We start from the raw sequence: 21,871 nt of genomic DNA, 5'->3' as shown, positions 1-21,871 counted from the left end.
TAAACTATTCTCTTGCATTTAAAGTTGAAAACTCATTTTTTTCATGTTTTTCTCGGTATTTAATATGTGCCTTTCGAGCCTATTTTATAGCCCTTTAATTACTTATAAAATTATGTAGAATATTTCATGAAGTTGGAATAATTTTAGCTTTAAACTACTTGAGAAAATGAAGAGCTTGCTCATTTCAGGCCTAACTAAATGCGACATAATTCTTTCAGTTATTTTGTTTGGTCAACTTCAATTAAATATTCATTGAGCTTTAAATGAGACACTAAGACTATGAAATATTTACGTGCTCTGATGAGACTGTGAACTGCAGATTGGATCCTGGTTATTACCCAGAGCAAATTATAAAGCACTTTCTGCATTTGTGGTTCAACAAAACAAGTCAACACCTGTTAATCATTTTTCTTGAAAATGAGACACTTTCAGCTCGTTGCCAGTTTTTCCAACAGCTTTTAATCATAGCAATATACCTAGGGTTCCATTCTCAAACAATACAAGGTAGAAATAAAGGCAGTTCTTTGGAAAGTGCATCAAAATTAATATTTGCAGTAGATGCTCTTGGTGCCCACCCAGACCCATGATAGGGTCCCCTGCAGCTGCAGCAAGTGCTTTGGCAAACAACTCACACCAGTAACCCTCCATGGATTGTTGCTCTTGGCCAGTGGGCATTGCATCACCCAGAGAGGTAACCTGGGAGGTTACACTGGCCCCTTCATCACAGGACCGGGTAGCAAATGGCTGACTGATTTCTCAAGGGTAAAAGGCTGAGCTTCTTTAAGGTGGGACAAGTCTGTGTTGTGATTTAGGCTCATAGCCCCTTGTGGCGTTAAGCCTCGGCAAAGCTTCATGTGAGAATGCATCCTCGCTTGGATCATTTCTCTTCCTTTGGCTGTTCCCCTCACTCCCTTACAGGTTTCTCCCAAGAGAAACGTTGGAGCCCAACGTAAGACAATGTTCCAGTTTCTATCCATAATTCTAAAAGTGACCATCAAAATGCTCTGCTCAGGCAGACCATCAAATTACAAGCAGAAAAGATGCTATTTGCAGTCACGCAAAAGAGCCAGCATTTATCTTCCTGCCTGGCCCTCATGGCAGACATTTCTAGCTATTTATCTTTTCTTCACTCTCCCCTTCATTCTTATGGAGAGAACACTAGTTTTATTCAGGCTGGAGACGTGCCCACGTACAGGTGTTCACCTCCCCCAGGCTCCGTGCAGCTAGGGCTGGCCACTTGGCTCACTTCTAGCCAATGATATGTGAGTTAAGGTTTATTGGGTGGGGCTCCTGGGAAAGGTATTTTTCTAATTAAAGGAGTCAGGCTCAGCTGGTATGTTTTTCCTGCCCTTCGCCCTGCCTTGTTTTCCTCTCTGGAACTAGGACATAATTCCTTGGGGGCACATCAGCCGTCTTGTGACTGCAGCAGAGATAAAGGGAATCTAGGGCCCGGATGGCATCATGCAGCCACTGTTTCAGGCCTGGGCTGTGTCTCTCCGGACTTCTTGTTAAATGAGAAAAATCAGCCCCTATTTCAGAGGTTCTCAACCCAGGGAGGCGTCTAGAAATGTGTGGAGGTGTTTTAAGTTGTCGCAATGACCGGCAGCAGCACCGGACTAGGATAAAGCAAGTGGGGCACTTGTCTTGGGTACAGAATTTAAGGGGCACCCCCAAAATTCAGTAATCCGCCAGATAATATTTTAATGAAATATCTTAAAAATTAATGCAAAAAAATTCAGGTTGAACAAAATGCCGGCATGTTATAATAAAGACAGGATCAGTAACCGCCATGCAGTAGCACTGATTCCATATTTGTTTAACATGGTGGTATTTTGTTCATCATGGATTTCTGGCATTAGTTTTGATGTTTTAAATTGCCTCGCCCTAGGGCCAGACGTGACCCAGAGGTGCTGCTGCTATTTGAGTAGCTGGGGGCCAGCCTTGTATTAATATTTGGGGCAACCCCCCACCGGGCAGAATATTCTGCCTAAAATGCCAGTACTGCTCCCATTGAGAAACACTTAAACACTAACTTGCTTAAAACCCTTGGCAGTGGGAGGATTTATGCAAATAGCCAAACATAATTTTGCCTGATACTGCACCTACTGCCCGAAGACTAGTCATTTCGTTGAATTCATTTAAATACAAGCAAGCACATATTCAACCAGTGAGTTCCAGTCGTCATCCCAGCACCTCTACCAGGAAGAAGCAAATGTGGATGATTGTTCTCATTTTATAAATGAGGAATCATTGGCAAGAAGTGGGGCAGGAGTCTTCTGATTGTGGCTTTTTCACCTCATGCGTCTTAGCCTGAGTTTCCTTGACCGTGATGTGGGGCTTGGCTAGCTGGTTGCTAATACCCCTTTACCTCTAGCAGTCTCTACCTAAGTCTTGAGTCTTAGTCTGTGGCGTGTAGTCTATGACTACGGGGAAATTCATCCTAGAACTGAGCCCAGACCCTGGATCTCCTGGCCTGGGGCTCTTTCTAATTACATCAGTCACCTACTGCTTCATTGTTGATTGAAGTTGGGCACTTAGTAGTTTATAATACGCCGCCGTTGCTATCGTTACCTGCTTTTATAAAAAAGTCAGACTAGTTAGAAATACTCAAATGACTGAATGTTTTTTAATGACTTTTATCTGGATGTTAAGCATCATTTACATAGACTCTACAATTACACACTCATTTCTCTTCATTTGTCGATGGCTCCTAGTTAGCCTAATTTGTTGGCTGATTTGCAAATGACTCTATTATAGTAAGTGGCAGGATAAAGGTTGATCCTATGGGGTATGCATGCATTTAGAAATATTTCGTTTTTTCCATCTACTGTATACATAATAATTATAATCAAAACTACTGACCACAGAATTAGAATTTTAATAACTTTGCATTCGTTGACATTGAGTTTATGGTGAGCTGATTATTTAGTACTGTGTGGATCTCTATGCTTTGAACAATATGGAAATAAAAATTTAAAGTATAATTTGATCTCTAGGGTCACCTTGATGTATTTTTTTAATTGAACAAGTTGGTTTATTATTCCTTGCAGTGAGGGAAAACATATACCCTGAGTAACTGTGGGATGTCTAAGTAAGCAGGTGTTAGAAAAGACTTACTATAAGATTTGGGCTTGTGTTAGGTAATTTTGGAGAGGATCGAAGGAGGTGAGGCCTTGCTCTGGATTGGGTGCTCTCAGGAAGCGGGGGTACTTCTATGATTGTGTATCTTTTTTTTAAAATTGAAGTATAGTTGCTGTACAATATTATGTAAGTTATAGGTGTACAATATAGTGAGTCACAATTTTTAAATATTATATTCCATCCATTTACAGTTATTATAAAATATTGGCTATATTCCCCATGTTGTACAATATATTCTGGCAGCTTATTTTATACCTAAGAGTTTGTTCCTCTTAATCCCCTACCCCTGTATTGCCCCTACCCGCTTCCCTCTCCCCACTGGTAACCACTAGTTTGTTCTCTATATCTGTGAGTCTGCTTCTTTTTTGTTATATTCACTAGTTTATTGTGTTTTTTAGATTCCACCTATAAGTGATATCATACAGTGTTTGTCTTTCTCTGTCTCACTTATCTTACTTAGCATAATGCCCTCCAAGTCCATCCATGTTGCTGCAAATGGCAAAAATTTTCATTCTTTTTTATGGCTGAGTAGTATTCCATTGTGTGTGTGTGTGTGTGTGTGTGTGTGTGTGTGTGTGTGTGTGTGTGTGTGTATACACACCACTTCTTCTTTATCCATTTATCTGCTGATGGACACTTAGGTTGCTTCCATAGCTTGGCAATTGTAAATAATGCCACTGTGAACATTGGGGGGCATGTAACTTTTTGAATTAGTGGTTTTGGTTTTTTTTCAGATACATATTCAGGAGTGGAATTGCTGGGTCCTATGGTAGTTCTGTTTTTAGTTTTTGAGAACCCTCCATACTGTTTCCACAGTGGCTGCGCCAGTTTACATTCCCACCAAAAGTATACGAGGGTTCCCTTTTCTCCACATCCTCACCAACACTTGTTATTTGTTGTCTTTGTGATAATAGCCATTCTGATAGATTTGAGTTGATATCTTATTGTGGTTTTGCATTTCCCTGATGATTAGTGATGTTGAGCATCTTTTCTTGTGCCTGTTGGCCATCTGCATTCCTCTTTGGAAAAATGTCTATTCAGTTCTTCTGCCCATTTTTTATGACTGTGTATCTTAATAAATCTCATTTATGGAGACAGCAGACTAGAGTGAGGCTACATCTGTAATTGGGAGAGAAGCAGCCGTCACTCCCATGAGCTAGGACAGGAGGATATTTGGCATTTTGTGGCTTGGACAATGTTTATGTTCTGTCTGTGTTTAGATGTAGCTATGGAGTGGTCTGTTTTTTTGGTCTTGATCCACTGTGGTCACAGAGCGGCCTTGTCTGAGGATGGTATTTTCTGGAAGTGTTCATGTTCAGCGGGAGAACACCAAGGCTTTGCTGTGGCTGCCAGACCAGCTTGTAGCAGCACCAAGGCCAGCTGATAGTGCCAGGCTGGCTCCTGCATGTCAGGGGCTGCTTTTCTCCTTACCCAATACCAGCCAAAATTTTTTAGTTTTCCCACAGGGGATCAAGGAGCGATCAAGTAGGCTAGAATTTTGTATGATTGGCAAAGAACAATACATGACTACAGATCCTTGAAGTTTTGCCTAAAGCCAATTAGGACTGTTACAAAATATAATCAGCGTATATAAAAATAAAATACAATTAAAAATTTAAAAATAACTAGAAAATGTGTCAGATACTATACCTTTAAACCATACCCAGAAGGTCAAATGAAAAATTTTCCATAGGTTTATGTAACTTTCAGATTATCTGAAACCTGTTAGAATCATTTCATAAAAGACACCGATATGTATAATTATAACACAATGTGATTGTAATACATTGCCATTTAAATCCCATGTTTTAGGTCACAATTACACAATCTTTAGCTACTTAGCTTTAAAGATGAAATCAAAAGGCTTGCCTGAAATCAAACATGTCATACCCCAAATTCTCAACTGTATATTCTGCATCTATTTCTAAAACACAAAATTACCTTCTTTAAATTTATGTTAAACTGATAAAGTTTCTAATTTCATCATGCATTATGGCTTTCTTTAATCTTTTGAAATTCAGAAGGCATTTAATTAAAACCCCCAAATCTGGAATAAATGTATTTGGAATAAAAAGAATGAGGTTCATAAATGAGTCTCTGACTGAAGAAGAGAGAGTTCTTCCTCCCCTCTTTTCTAAAACCTAGAGTGTGGTTACCAGGCAAAATTTTAAGACCCTCCCCTCAGGGTTAAACTTTTTATCAATAAGTAGGCCTGTGGCTTATTTTCATTAGCCCAAAGTTAAAATTGTCTTTTTGAGCTTAAACCTGAGTAGATACCAGTACACACTCATTAGGATGGCTATAACTTAAAAAGACTGACAATACCAAGTGCTGACAAGGATGTTAAGAAACTGAAACTTCTATATATTCCTGGAAGGAATATAAAATGGTACTGCCATTTTCGAAGACAGTTTGGCAGTTTATTAAATAGTTAAATATATGCTAACACATGACTCAGTTAATTCCACTCCTACATATATTTCTAAGAGAAATTAAAACATACGTTCACGCAAAAACTTGTATGTGAATGATTATAGCGTCATTATTCATAATAGCCAAAAACAGGGAACAACCCAAATGTCCATCAACTGATGAATGGATGAACAAAATGTGGTATAGCCATACAATGGAAACTATTTGTCAATAAAAAGAAACTACTGGTATATAGTACAATGTGGATAAACCTCAAAAACATGCTAAGTAAAAGAAAGCAGACACAGAAGACTTCATATTGTATGATTCCATCTATCTGAAATTCTAAAAAAGGCAAATATATCAGAGAAAGCAGATCAGTAGTTGCCTGGGGTTGGCAGTGGGAGAGGGAGTGTTTCGGGGGTGATAGAAGTGTTCTAAACTGGATTGTGGTGATGATCACATAGGTCTATAAATTTATGAAAAGTCATTGAACTGTATACTGACAAGAGGTGAGTTTATGGCATATAAATTACAGTTTAATATATTAGTCTAGGACTGCCATAACAAAATACCATAGACTGGGTGCCTTAAACCACAGAAATTTATTTTCTCATAGTTCTGGATGTTAGAAGTCCAAGATCACGGTGCTGGCAGGGTTGGTTTCTCTTAAGGCCTCTCTCCTTGGGTTGCAGATGGCCGCCCTCTTGCTGCCTCTTCACATGGCTGTTCTCTGTACATACTGATTTTTTTTTTTTTTGAACACAAAGATCTTTGTCATGTATAACATTTTAGTTCACAAATTAGGAACTGTTAGTTACTGTTTGATTTGTTGACTTATATTTTAGGCTGATTTATATTTTGATCTGAATTTTTAATCTATACAGTAACGTTTATTTATTAAAAAGTACTTCCCTCTCTGAATTCAGACCAGCCGCAGGTTTATTGGAAACATTTAAAAGATTATTTACCTTCCTGAATTTTGTATTTGCAGGATTCTACCCTATAGTAAGCTCACCCTTTTTTAACACTGATGGCAGGTGATGGTACAAATACTAACTATATAATCCTTGTTCTTTTTTAAAAAAATATTTTTGAAATAATTTTGTACTTACAGGAAATCACAAAAATGGCACAAGACAGTTCCTGTGTCTCTTTTCCCAGCTTTCCCCAACAACAACATCTTATACAATTATAGTACATTATCAAAACCAGGAAATTGACATTAGTATAATACTAAACTTGCAGACCTTAATTGAATTTCACCAGTTTTTACATGCACTCATATTTCCCCTTTAGTTTATAGTTCTATGAAATTTTATCACAGGTACGGATTCATGTAACCACCACCACAATCAGGACACAGAACACTGTACTCCTCTAGGATCTTGTTGTTTGAGTCTTTATTTTAATCAGCTTTACTGAGGTATAATTTGTATATGATAAAATGTACCCATTTTAAGCATACAGTCCCATGAGTTCTAACAAATGTATACACAGGTAACCACACCCCAGACACCATATAGAACATCTCTACCACCCTAGACAGTTCCCTCATACCCCCTTCCATTCAGCCCTCCTCCATGGCTCTGACTTGCATCACCATAGTTTTGCCTATTCTTGAACTTCATATAAATGGAATCTTATAGTATGTCTTCTCTGGAGTCTGGCTCACTGTTTGGGATTTAAGATTTGAGGCACAGCTTTGATGCTGTGTATGTATATAAAGAAAGTGCAGCCAATTCACATGTAATAATTCACCATGGCAGATTTCTGGTTATTTTTATAATTGCTTTTCATTCTCTGGATTGATATTCCTTTATTTTTAAACATGCTGGTTTTTATTTTTTTCAAATAAATTGCTCTCCTAACTCCCTTCAGAGGTTTAAAAACATTTAGCATTGTTAATTTCTAAATTTAAACATGTTAGAATTGTTCATATCCTTCTACTTATTTTAATTATGCTCCTGTATTTAAACACCTATGCTGAGTATGAAATTCATTGTGCTGTTTAGTGTGGTAATAGTTCTTTTAATAAAGAGGATTCTTCAGGGACACATGTCATTATCATAAACCTTTTATCAGAGGTACAAATAATTGAGGGCGCATGGCCGTTCATTCTAGGACATCAGAAATGGGGAGGTGGCAGGGAGGGCATGAATTCCACATTATTGAAAGGGGGACAGAAATGCTTATCTCCATTCTTTTTTCAATGTTGTCCCATTTCCTTTGCTTATATCCCATCTCTCAACCTCCTTAATCTTTCCCCTTGCATTCTTTTGACCTCTTTCTCTATTTCTTTTTCTCTCTTAATGGACTTCGTCTGTCTCTTCATCCTCATTCTCTTTCCTTTCATGCATTTTTATTCATCTTCCATCATGTGTGCCCTATTTAACTTTCTTCCCTTTGCCTACTTTGTCTTCCTCTGTCGCAGGCCTTGCAATTGCTGACTTCTCTTCTTAGGAAAGTAGAATCATCATCATTATTGCCAGGGTCTTTTCCTTTCCCTTTACCTCTAGGATTGAACCCAGGGTATGTATGTCTCTCCAAATGGAGCATTGTTTGAATGAACTCTGTGTACATTGGTTGGGGTATCCCTTGGGAACATGGTCCTCCTGCAACACCCCTGTAATGGGAGGCTCTCTGGTGTAGTGGAGAGAGCAAGGGTTTCAGTTAGACAGATGGGTTCAGAACCTGGATTTACCATTTATTACCTATTTCATCTGGGCTATGTTTTTAACCTCTCTTGGTCTTAATTCCCTCATCTGTCAAGTAAGAGTAACAAACCTATCTTAGAGTTGCCATGAGCATCAAATGAACAATGCACATCAAGTGCCCAGCTCATCGTATGTAGTCCTGAAGAATTAACTCTCCTCCTTTGCTTAAGGCCTGGCTTATTTTCTTACGTGGGGTAGGGAGGGCGGTGTTCCTAGGGGAAGTGAAGCAGAAGCTGGGACTATCCCAGTCATCACCTGTGCTGCAGGATTCTTGCATTTTTCTTTGGCACAAATTCTGCCATATTCCAGAAGAATCAGTTTGGAGATGCCACCATTGAGACCAGTGAATTCTAAAAAGTAGCCATTAAGCTATCGATGCATTGCTCTTTCCAGTTGTTCCCCAGTGTTCCATTTATTCTGTGGGTATTAAGTTAGTTTAAAAAGTCTTCTATTGTTTAAGAGAGTTTGTCATGTGTCTTCTATTTTAGCAAATTCACTTAATGGTCTTTTAGGGGAAAGGTGATAAATAACTACATTTATTATTGTTTTACTTTTTCACTATTCTGAACTAATAGCAGTCAGTAATAGACTACTACAATTGTATTTACATTCCGATTATTCTAAACTCAAAGATTTTACACCATTGTCATCTAGGTTCTAGAAACTTCATGTAGGCCCTTTTATGTTTAATCAAAGTTTTACTTCCTTTGTAGTCTACCCTGTTGTTGCCCTCCTTTTTAGCCTAAAATATAAAATCTGTTTTTGAGTGTATTTTATTCTATCTCTGGTTCTACTTGTTGAGTTTTTTCATCTGGTGTTTCAGGGCATTTATTTATTTATTTATTTTAAACTTTTTATTGAAATATAGTTGATTTATAATATTTTATTAGTTTCAGGTATATAACAGTGATTCAATACTTTTATAGATTGAATTGCCATTTCAAGTTATTATAAAATAAATAATGGTTATATTTCCCTGTGCTATACAATATATCCTAGTTGCTTATTTATTTTACACATAGCTGTTTGTATCTCTTAAAACCTACCCCTATCTTGCCCCTCCCCCTCCCCACTGGTAACCAGTAGTTTGTTCTCTATATCTGTGAGTCTGTTTGTGATATTAATTCATTTATTTTATTTTTTAGATTCCACATATCAGTGATAACATACAGTATTTGTCTTTTTTTTGACTTACTTCACTAAGCCTAATACCCTCTAGGTCTATCCACATTGTTGCAAACGGCAGAATTCCATTCTTTTTTATGGCTGAGTAGTAGTCCACTGTGTGTCTGTATATATCACATCTTCTTTATCCATTCATATGTTGATAAACACTTGGATTGCTTCCATATTTTGGCTATTGTAAATAATTCTACTATTAACATTGGGGTGCATGTATCTTCTTGAATTAGTGTTTTTGTTTTTTTCAGATACATACCCAGGAGTGGAATTTCTGGATCATGTGATAGTTCTATTTTTAGCTTTTTGAGGAACCTTCTTACTTTCTTCCATAGTGGCTGCACCAATTTACACTCCCACCAGCAGTGTACAAGGGTTCCCCTTTCTCTACATCCTCGCCAACATTTGTTATTTGTAGACTTTTTGATGATAGCCATTCTGACAGGTATGAGGTGATGTCTCATTGTGGTTTTGGTTTGCATTTCTCTGATGATTATCAGAGCATTCATTTTTACATTTGTGTTTGAATTTCAAAAATAAAGCTGTTTTTCAATTCTCGTCTAGTTGGCTTTTACAGTCAGCTTTATTAATTGAAGCTTTGGTTCTTACTGATATGTAATGGGGATAATATTATTAATGTGTGTTCCCAGCTTTCTCCTTTTCCCCACACCCTGCCTGCTGAACAAAAATTTGTCTTTGCTCATTCCACTTCCCCGCCCCCCGCACCCCGCTCCATCCTCTAAGGATTCTTCTGAGTTTTTCAGTCAGATTCTCAGGCTTTAGGGGATGCAGAAAAGGGAGAAGGGCTGGAAAGAGCTGAGGGGAGGAGAGAGAGAGGGAGAGAGATGTCTTAGAGCTGATGGTGAGGAAATGTGAGACTGACAAGACTTGAAAAAGAGAGGAAAGGCATTTTTGTGAGAAGTGGAGATGTGGAGTATAAATTGGATCACCTTTAGAGTTTCTTCAGGGAGCTAAGGTGAGACAGAGTTTTCAATTGCTGTTGGTTGCTCAGCCTTTTCTTGGACTATATTACCATGCTGGGCCTGGTCCACATTGGCTCATTATTTGAGTTACATCTAAATGTTAAGTCACTAAATTATATATTTTTGTTTATATTTAAACAAGTAAGAGAGCCACCATTACCCTCTGTCACTGATCAATTGACCCCAGTCCTCTCTTGTTTCCCTCTAAAATCTCCCTTTCATCAGTCTCCTTTCGAAGGCCACTGCTGCTATCCTATTTCATATCTTTCATCCAGAGAGTAGCCTCTTCAGCGCCATCCCTGCCTTCAATCTGATTCCCCTTTCAACTGCCCACTCTGCTACAGGGTTAACTTTCTAAAATATTTAGAGTCCTTTGACTTAGCTTTGCATGGCCTGGGGACCACCTGTCTTTTGGCTCTTGTACCTTACTCATCTCATCTCCTCTGCCACCCCTTCCCCACTCAGCCCTCAGCCACACAGAACGACTCGCAGGACCCCACATACCATATACTACCATGCTCTTGTAACTTTGTACATGCTGTTCCCTCCACAGAGAATGCCCTTACCCACCTGTCCACGCACGCAGTTGTTCTTTCATCTCTCAGCCTCGAAGACTCACTTCACTTGTCACCTCCACTGTGATGCGTTCTTCTTGATGCTCTCTCAGGTGGTTCGCACTTCCCCCTCCTACTGGAGCATTTTCAAACCCCTGTTAGAATAGCCCTGTTACTCTTCTCTGTGTCCTTCACTGAGCTGGAGTGTGGTGGGGATCTTGTGGCAGTTCAGGACATAATGCTTAACCTCTGAAGGTGGCCTCTGATGCTAGGCAGTGTGGGTTCTAACCCCAGCTGTCCTATTCTCTTATCTCGAGACCTTGGGTAAATTATTTAACCTCCTAAACCTTGATTTCTGTAGAACAAGTATCACGATATTACCTATTTTAGAGCTGTGTTGTGAGGAGTAAATGAGATAAGAGTGTAAAAGAACTTAACACATTGCCTGACCCATTATAACTACTTAATCAGAGTTGGCTATTTTCATTTATCTTTGAATTCTCAGAGCCTAGCACAGTGCCTGACACATCACAGGTGCTCAGCGATGTATACTGAATGGCTTTGTAAGAATATTATTTTGTCTCTCTCTCCTAATGGCTTTTCACTTTATCTCCAGCGCATTATAATTATTTGGAGGTACCATTCCCTGTTTTGCAATTATTTGCATATAGTCTAATCTCCCTTACTTGACTGTGTAATCCTTGTAGCTGGAGAGATTGTTTTACTGAATGCTGTACCCTCCGCATAGAGCTTTGAACTTAGCAGGTGCTCTGTAACTGGGGTTGGTCTGTGTTACCTTGCTTTTGATACAGGAGCCTTTCCATATCAAGTATCCATTTTGTGATCTCAGCTGTTGACGCACTTGTGGGAAGTAAGTGACATACTTTGAAACCAGTAGGACAATCTAATGTACAGGGGAGTCCAGTTTATTGAGTAATTATTAGAAGTATAGAATAGATTCTTTCGATTGGAGGAGAACATAAAAGGCATCTTATCTAAGCATCTTTCTTCTTACTCTTTTGGGAGGAATCCAGCCTTTTAAAGTACATAATATCTCAAAATGATGGCAAGAAAGAGTGTTTTTGCCTCAGGTCCCATTATTATTCCCTCTGAATATATATATATAAAATACTTGGTAAATTTTATATATATATTTACCAAATATTTTTCTTTGTCTTTTATATTGTAGGTGCTGTTTTTCTTTTGTATCTTTAATATTGAATATTTGAATATTCATTTTTCTCTATTCAGTTTATGAAACCCCATGATTAGCAATGGGATTTCTGTTGGATAGGGTTACCCCCTTCTTCTCAACCTAATTATTTTTCCAGGAAGACTTATTTTTAAGCAGTGGGTCTGAACCTCTTCTCTTAGTAATATCAAGTGTTTTTAAATTGCCTTGCCCAATAGATTCCATAAGGATGTGAAAAGACAATTTTAGATGTGGTTTTGACAGTATTTTTAAGCTTCTAGCTTTGCATCCTACACTGATTTATATATTATTCAGTATTTTTATACATTCATTTTCTCTCCAAAGTGCTGTTATATATACATAATTTTCTTAATCCTTTAAATAGTGCTGCACTGTCCTGTGGTGAGCAAGTGTTGATTTTCTAAGTTTTGCTAAAAGGTTAACCAGGGAACAAAGACTTTAAGTGGTTTGCACCAGTTATATGGTTAATTAGTGATACAGCTACAAGAATAATATTCTAGCATTCTAGTCACATCTTTTTCCCCTTTTATAAACCATAAAATCAGGTCTTAAGGAGAAGCAGACAAGTAAAAATAAATTTGATGAATGCTTATGCTGTCCATATAGGTTAGGTGCATTTCATCTTAAACCCACCCTAGATTTAGTCATGAAAATCGGAGCATAAATTATAAATGGATTCATGATGATAATATTTTTATAATATGAAAAATTTCTGGAAATCATCTTTCTATAGTTTGTATTTTTTGTCATTTATTTATTGAATTTACCTTTATTGACCATCTCTTATGTTCAACAAGCTAAATGAGATTCAGATTTGTATAACTTGAATTTTCTAAAATGATATGCCTATTTAAACACAGTATCCATAGGAACATAAATTTATCAAAAAAAAGTGAGGAAAAAATGAGAATTTGGAGTGAGATTATAACTTAGGCATTGATATTTAGATGAACCTCTCCACCTTCACAATCCCAATTAAAATGACTTCAAAATTTTTAAATACGGAGAAACCATAATAGTGTTGGAGGCCAGGGGGGAGGTCCATCTTCTTGTTGCAAACTGTGAAGAATTTCCACTAGATACAGTGCAGATGAAATCATATTGAAGAATTATACCAAAACCAACATGCAATTTCACTTCCTAAGAAAGTGACAAGAATTGAGTCGGGGTGTTAGGACAACCTGTAGGGGCTTCCACTTGGCTTACTTTCACAGCTATTGATGGATTAAGAGTGTCACTAGGAGGCCCAAGAATAGTCACACTGAGGGAAAAAGCAGGCCCTGCATTAGGGCATTTCTCTGATGCGACAGGCAATGCACACGAAGGACTGGCTATATTCGCTCTGTTCCCGGAGTGGAGGTCAGGTCAATTTATAAAATTTTTGTATGGAAAAATCTGAAGTTTTTCCTGCAGGGGACTCTCCATGGCCCCAGCTCCCTCCCTGCTTCCCTTAACATGCTGTATATGAATTTCTATCAACCAGCTTCCCACTGAGAGGAGGAATCAGAACATTGGAATGGACGGTGAAGGAAGGAAAGAAGACCTGCCCACCCTATTTTTAGAAAAACATCAGCCTGGATAGACTGCTGTTTGTTCAAGAATGAACAAAGAAACCCAACAGAAGGTTTCTGAAAAGGCTCTGCAACGTAAATGGAGGAGAACATAGTATTTAAGAGGCAGAGGAAAAAAAATATTTATTTTAAAAATATGCTTTCTATAGGAAAATGAATATTTTTGGTAACGATTTGCTTTGTGCTTTCTATTGAGTGCAAAGAAGTCTACAAAACAAAGTAAGCGTTTAAAGCAAACTAAAGTGAAGTCTAGAAGGAGAAAAGAGAACAAGAGAATATGTTTAAAATATTGCTGAATGAGACTGTAGGTGAAAAGGAAAGGGAATTTGCTGAAGAAGGAAGAAATGTGAGGAAACTAAAAAGCATTATATGTAGTAAAATTTTAAAAAAAGAAACTGGAGAAAATGAGATGAGTGATGGAAAAGGCAAACTTGAGAAATTCTCCCAGAATGCAGAGGAAAAGGTCAGATATGAGAGCTTGAGGTAGGTAATGAAAGGCTGGACAGAGGATGGAGCTCTTATAATATATAGACAATTGTTGCTAAAGAATTAGAAGCTAGATTAAAAGCAACCAGATCAGTTAAGCACGCCATAAGAAAATAATAAAAACAAAACCAACTTTCTCGACTATAAAAAGACACAAATCTACAGATCAAATGCTTACCGTGTACCAGAGAAAATAACAAAAAAAGAGACCAATAATTAGATATAGTCTGGCATTTTTTATGTTAATTTCAAGGATAAAGCAAAGAAATTACCTAGCATCCTGAGAGAACAAGTAGTTTAACCCTCAAAGAAGGAGAAGTTGACATCAGAATTCTCTGCAGTCTTACATGCCAGAAGACAGGGAAGCAATGTCTGTAACTGTTAGGGGAAAATGTTTGTGACCCACAAATTCTAGACTCAGCCAAGGTGTTATTAGTGAAAGCCGCAGAAAGATGTTCTCAGATATATGATCTCTCACAAATATGCCATCCACATACTTTTCCTGAGAAAGTTGCTTGAACATGTACTCCAGCCAGCTGTAAAGCAAATTAAACAGTTCAACCATGAGGGAAGTCATGAAATAAAAGGGTTAGTGGTGAGCAATGGAAACAAACTTATAAGTAATTATAAAATATAAATAAAGTTGAAAACAGTGTAAACATTTTAAACGTTTATTGGAAGGTAAAAGCACAATGAACAATAATAAAATGACAAATGCAAGATAGGGATATAAAGAGAAAAAATATAGTATTTTTCACCATTCAAGGGAGTTGTTCCAATAGATGTTAATTTTTGGAATTCACACTTGAACTGACAATTCTTTACAAATTAAAAGTAACAATGAATAGAGCTGAAATCTTAATCAATGGGGGAAAAAGCTTCTTATATCATCTTTCTCTAGGACCTGTAAATATTCCTTCTTTAACTCTGCTTAATAAACATATATACTTTGCGTTTTTAACTACGTTAAAAAAGAAAAAAGACTTTTAAAGTAAAAATACACCAGAACATGAAAATTGTATATAGATTGGTGGTGGGATTTTGTGGCACATAAATCTTCAGTGAGTATGGGCATGAAAGCAATCATTTTTTAAAAGCATATATAATTTGGCATAATGAAAATATGAATTTTTTAAAAGTATACAAAATTTGACATAGAATCACAATTATGTTAAGGAAAGACATTAACAAAACAGTGGGTTCTAGGTAGTAGAAATATCCTACACTTCTTTCTGTTCCTATTTTCATATTTTTGTAATGCATATGTACTAATTTTTATAGGGAGAAAATAAACTTCATTAAAATAAAAAATCCTATAGATACAGCAGAGTTATAAGGCAGATTTATAATATTGAATACTTTGTTCTTCCCCCCTAAATTAAAAATAAACCAAGCATTTAATTAAGGCATTAGGAAAAGCATAACACAAAAAAATACATCTGAGAACTGAAGGAAAAATTAATAAACTTAAAAGCAGAATTTTATAAATCAGTAAACAGAATAGATTTGAACAAGAAGTCAAAGAGTTGAGTCTTAAAAACAACAGAATTAAAAAACTTCTAGCTTATTTCCTCAGGAAAGCAAACAAAAATACACAAAATAATGTATTTAAATCACAAATTTAGAGGAAATAAAATGCACTGCTTATGCTTATTATAAAGTGAAGTGAATATTATAGTAAGTATTAAGTAGCAAAGTTGACTCAAGGAGTACAGCACTGGAATTGGCCAATAACTAGGGAAATATTAGAGAAAACCTCCAAAGAGCTACTCCAGTTGTTAAAGTGATTGTCTCTAAGTAGTAGGATTGTGGACTTTTCCCCCCACTTTGTGCTCTTTGGTAGTCTCAAAGCCGCATAGCACAGGGAGATCAGCTCCGTGCTCTGTGACTGCCCAGAGGGGTGGGATAGGGAGGGTGGGAGGGAGGGACATCTGGATCACGAGTTGTTTTTTTGTTTGTTTTTGTGGGTTTTTTTGTGTTTTTTTGGTGGTTTTTTTTTTTTGTTTGTGTTTTTTTTGGTTCTTGTTTTTTGTGTTTTTTTGTTTTTGTTTTTTTGTTTTTTACTAGTAACATGAATAGATGAAACAAGTGTTCTTTACTGTATTCAAGAAATAAATAAAGCAAGATAGTGAGTTTTGACTTAGGCCACTCTGGATATACTACACTCAGAAAAGACTATATTGCTCACTCCCATTCCTAAAGAAATTAAGCTGAATTATGGCAAGGTTCTCTCCTGCACGTTAGAAACACTGCAGAGTATGGTCTATGCATTTGCCATCAAAATTGTAGAGGGAGAGGAGCAGGTAAGGAAAGTATTTTCTCCATATAAGAAGGAGATCATTTTTTTTTTTTGGAAAGGAAACTTACTTTAATTATAATATGTGTATATCCTGTTTATCTTGTTGATTGTGCGCTTACAAAAGCAACCGTTCATTCACACCCATTTTTAAAATGCCCACTTGGTAATGTCACTTTGCTAGAATCAGATGAATAACATTGTGTTCTCCACAGATCTTATGTTGTGAGAAAGGTAAATGAAAGAGGATGTTAGAATGTGATGAGTGGAGATATGTACAAAATGTGACAAGGGCAAGGCAACAGCAAGAGTGTGACTAAGGTCGTGTTTCCAAAGAACTTGAGCTCACTGAATTGTACCTCAAGTTAATCAAATTAATCTAGAAGTAACTTTGAGAAATACCTTCTTGGGTATTTGTGGCTCACATTAGCATTATCACAGGAAATGTGAAATGAAAAAAAAATCTGAGGAACTTTGTACAACTCATTATTTACCAAAAGTGTGTGCCACGGAACCCTCTTTCCTAAAATTGTTTATCACAAGCTCAGGGCTCCAGTGGGTTGAGGGACACACTGTGAACAATGTCTATTTAAAGTGTACATTAAATAGAAAAAAACCTTCCTAACTCAAAATATTGGCTTAATTTTTGAACGTCTTCTGTCTTGAAAAATATAATCAAGTTGCACCTTTAACACTGCATCAGCTTCTTTTGTTCTACTAAGGAAAGTGAAGCACTTCAGCTACGGCTTTCTTCTTCTCAAAAGACTGGATTCCCAACAAAGGGGAAATCTATGCTATACTCAGTGTTATTTATAGGAAATATGAACTGTCAAGTTCCTGGTAGAGCTTGATCTTTTTCATTTATTTCTTTTATTATGGATGACATCTACCGGCAGAATACAGGTGGCCTTTCAACCTTGCCTTGCCTTGTAAATTAAAGAGGAATGCTAGAACTAGGATGGCTTATTACTCTATTCTCTTACTAATATCTGCCACCTCGCCCAAATACTATCATTTAACTGCCAGGTGTTAATGAAGTTAGTTATTCATTCATATGTTAATCCAAGAAATCTTTGCTGAGTGCCTGCTCTGTTCCAGGCACTCTTCTACAATCAGGTGTATGTACAGTGTGAACGAGACTGACAAGCTTGTAAACTTACAATCTAGTGGGGAAGATAACCAATGAACACACATATCTATTCACAGCACAATCTCAGACAGGGCTAAGTGCTAGGATTAAATCAAAATAGTAAGTCCAGGATTTTTTTTCCTCCCAGGTGAGGTGAACACTTACAGATTGGTGGTCAGGGAGAGCTTCTCTGTGGAGGAGACTTCTGAGCTGAGAGCCAGATGGTGAGGAGCCAGCTGATTTTTCTGGATCCTCATAAATAGGCACAAAGGAAACTAGAGAAGTCTGGAGTATGCTGGGCCTCTTTTCATTGACTTAGTTTTCAAGAGTAAAAGAGATTTTCCATTTTAAAAATGGAATTTCTCATCCAGTAATCGGACTCCTAGACTTAGGTGTGTGCCTTGGATGGCAAAGTTAAATTTCCTAACTCAAATGTTTTCCTGAAAATGTGGGTTCATTTTAATTTCTCAAGGAGGAAGGCTGTTTGCCAAATGGGCAGCTGAAGCTCTTCTCTGTTTCTGCCCTTGTGGAGAATGGTATTTCTAAGTAATCTACATTTGGGCCTTGTTAAAGAATCAGAGCAATTTGAATGAAGAGTTGCTATTACTAGTATGCTAGTTATCTGAAGAGCTTTGGAATTATCCAAGTGTGGGGAGGGAGTTCAGTTCAGATTCAAACCTCATCTCCTCAGTGGTTGTAAAATTCAACCGATTTGGCTCCCATCAATTCTAAGGTCCCCCACAGCCCTCCCTGGCACATTATGACTATTAACTAATTTTTATCTAAATTGATTTCCTCTTAGATGAAATGCTACTGTTGGTTTATCTTTAGAAATAAGAAATTGCAAGTTGAACAGTCACTGAATTTACAAATTTAACAACAACCCATATGGACTATAGGATTCCTATAATAACAAATACATTTTGGGAATAAACGGAACAAATCACCTAGCTCACTTCTAAAATTCAACATTCCTTGCTTTGTTTTTTTTTAAAAGACAAGTAGGAGGGTGACTTTAGTCACCAACTGCTCAGAAACACAGGCTGCAGAGAACAGGGATTTGGATTAGCAAACCAGAACCTTATGGAACTCTTTCTTCTCTACTGACTACCCTGGCACAACTGGGCTGGAAGGAAACCCCTAATAACATCAAGGGCAGTTCCCCTTAGTCTTCCTCCCATCCCACTGCACCCCACCCTACCAGCCAGAAGCAAAAGTCTTATGAAGAAGTTTTGCGGAGAACATCCTGTCCTGGTTTCTTCTGTTCCAATGGGCTTGCCAAACACACCCTTGACCTGGGACACAGGCAGAGTTCAAACCAAGTCAATGTTGTCAGGCTGCTGGTCTCCCTTTTCTGGAAGACTCCTGACTGTGCCCTCTCTGCTTAAATATTGTAGAGGCGACTAGTGTTCTCTCGTAAGGTGGCCAAGGTGTGGGAGAGTGGCTGATCTTTGATTCTGGCCATCTCTCGAACCGTATGCAGGGCCAGGCCTGGGTGGGCAAACGGGCAAACGCTTTTGGGAACCCCACGAGGGAGGAAGAAGGGAGCATCGGTTTCCACGACGATTCTCTCCAGTGGGATCTTTTTCAGAGCATCCTGGACCTCCCAGGTAGAAGAGTAAGTCAGGAGTGCAGTGAAGCCCACAGACATGTTGGGGAAGTAGTCCAGAAGGGGCTTGATGACTGCGTAACTGCCAGTGAAGCAATGCCTATGGATCTTGTAGTCAGAGGGCACACATTTTTTCAGGATGCCCATCAGATCTTCCTCAGCTCCTCGGCAGTGGATCACCATGGGCTTCTTTAGAGACACGGCCAGCTGCAGCTGTCTCTCAAATATCTTGTGCTGCTGTGGGACAGGTGTGATGCACTTATGGGAGTAATCCAAGCCAATTTCTCCATATGCTACAGCCTTGGGGTGCCGTAAGGCTTGCACAATATTTCTTTCGTAACTCACATTGTAGTAACGTGCAAAATGGGGGTGACAGCCAAAGGCCCCCCAGACCAGATCCTCTTTCAACAGCTCCTCCCATAGACCACCCTTCAGTGTGCGAGGATCACAGAAATCAGAGATGCAGCCATGAAATTCCTTAGGGAAGGAGTAGCTATAAATTTTTCTGAACTGGTCAAACGTCCCTTTGAAAGACAACCTGGAATAGAGCATGTCCAGGTGACAATGGGTATCAATGAAACCCTGCTGTAGGCTTTGTTGCCAGTAGTTCCTTGGCAGGCAACAAGATGCATATTCTCCCCAAGAACGTGATGGTGTCTCCTCTTGGAGATGGTGTCTCCTCTCCTTCATCCTGGCTTCTGAACTTCTGGAGAAATGAAATGAATGAGAATTCAGAGACTGATCTTCTTCTGATGCCTTCAGTTCTCTGAGCCAGGTTGGGGAGTACACTGGAAAACCGAAGGGATAACCACTCAAGAAACTCTGGCTGCTCTTCCCAACCTGGGATGTCTTGCTGCTGCTGCTGCCGCCCATGGAGAGAGAGCAAGGAGGCTTGGGACTACTGGGCCAGTAGCTGGTAGAGTTATGCCAAGGACCACTATACAAATTAGGCCAGTAGGTGACAGGCTCAGCTGTGAAGGATGGAGGCTGTGAAATTATCAAGGGACTGAGTGAGACTGGCTCCTCCTGAGGGAAATTGAAGGCAGAAATCTCATTCACCTCAGACCAGCCGCCTCCCGAAGAAGGGCGCTCAATTACCATACTCTTATCTTGATGCTCTTGGATTTGTGAATCATAGTCAGGTCTGCCTAGAAATTTTGGGGCTGGAGAGCCTTCTTCAAAAGTGAGTGCCCTTGGGTAACCAAGTGGCTTCTCACGATGTATCATCATTCCCCTGTCACAGAAGTCGCTGATCTCTATCTTCTCCTCTCTGACCTCTGAGGCAGACACTATTCCTTGAGGAGCAGAGAAGGGGACATCCCTGGCTGATATTCCTCCAGAGTTGGGCTGCTGTCTTGTGCTCCATTTTGTACTAGTGGCAGCCTCTCTTTCTGGCATCGATGTTTCCAGGATGCCCTGGATCTCCTTCACGTATATCATTGAAGAGCCTTGGTCTTGCTGTCTACCCCAGCTTCTCTGGCCCTCGTTTGCTTCCTCAGTCTCATTATTCTGACCCTCAGCTATGGCTGCAAATTCAGGGTTTATGGAGCTACAGAAACTATGTTTGGAATTACCCTTAAGGTTGTAGGCATCCTCTGGAGAAGCCATTTCTTCTAGAACGGGACTGGCAAAGCACAAAGGGGATGGCGCTGAGGCGATTCCACGGACGAGAGGAAACCGGAGTGCTCCGAATCAGGTAGTCTTTGGAGGCTGCTCCACCCGCACGCGAACCTGAGGAATGGGAAGAGTATAAAGAGAAATAAAATGAGAAGGTGGAATTTCCCTGACAGGATGAACCCCAGGAAACCTCGGCTTGACGGCCACAAGGACCTCCTTCTGAGCTTTCAGGCACCCGGGCGGCTAGGGCTCCCCAGAACGTAATGCAGAGCCCTAAGCTGGCTGGCTGGAGGAGGCCACGTCACTGGGCCCCCAGAGGCATCCGCGTTTGCTGGGGGATCCTACCTAAGTGCCGCTCCTGTGGTCCTTTACCTTGCGCCACTCCCGCGGCTTAGGGAACTTTCTCCTTTCTTTCACTCGCCCATCACAGTTCTCCGTGTTCCAGAGATGTCAAAGTCCTTCCACTGAGTTTGTGATCTCAAAACTATTTGCAAAAGTCACAAAGATCCAACATCGACTGAAGGCTTGGTTCGACGTCCAAGCCCGCAGCGAGCTCCTGAGAAAAACAGCGACTTTTTTTTTTTTTTTTTTTTTTGCAGTTACTTCCGGGCCGTCAAGGCACTTCCGGGATATCAAAGCACTTCTGGGATTAGAAAGCTTTTCTATTTGGTTTGGAATACAAGGTCCTTGTGAGATGTCAGAGCCCTCGAAAACGCTGCAAGGTAATTTAGGGACCCCACACGGGGGCCCCTGAGCTGGGCTGGTGGCCTAGAGATCCAGGCTGCCGAGGGAGTGCAGGAGGGCGGGGCTGAACCCAGTGCTGGAGGAGGTTGGGGGGAGGGCACAGCTCCTTCCGCCCACCCGCCCTGGCCACCGGAAGTACTCCCGCAACCCGGGGTGCCCCCCCATTCCGCTTCTACCTCAGGTCTGTTCCATCCTCTCCACAGCTGCCCCTCCCCCCCCC

General features: G+C 39.3%; 1 protein-coding gene and 1 pseudogene across 2 annotated transcripts in view; one reads left to right on the top strand and one right to left on the bottom strand.

Annotated features, from left to right (window-relative positions):
• The window catches only part of EFHC2 (EF-hand domain containing 2), a 187,663-nt gene that overhangs the window by 57,503 nt on the left and 108,289 nt on the right, over positions 1–21,871 (top strand).
• Positions 1,799–21,075, bottom strand: LOC309620318 (putative deoxyribonuclease TATDN2 pseudogene; annotated as a pseudogene). Its single transcript has one exon. The product of its transcript is annotated as a putative deoxyribonuclease TATDN2 pseudogene (transcript).

This window comes from Balaenoptera borealis, assembly GCF_965194805.1.
Source record: "Balaenoptera borealis genome assembly, chromosome: X".
Taxonomy (NCBI): Eukaryota; Metazoa; Chordata; class Mammalia; order Artiodactyla; family Balaenopteridae; genus Balaenoptera; species Balaenoptera borealis.
Note: the sequence above shows the minus strand (reverse complement) of the source record. Positions and strands in the feature narration are given on the sequence as shown.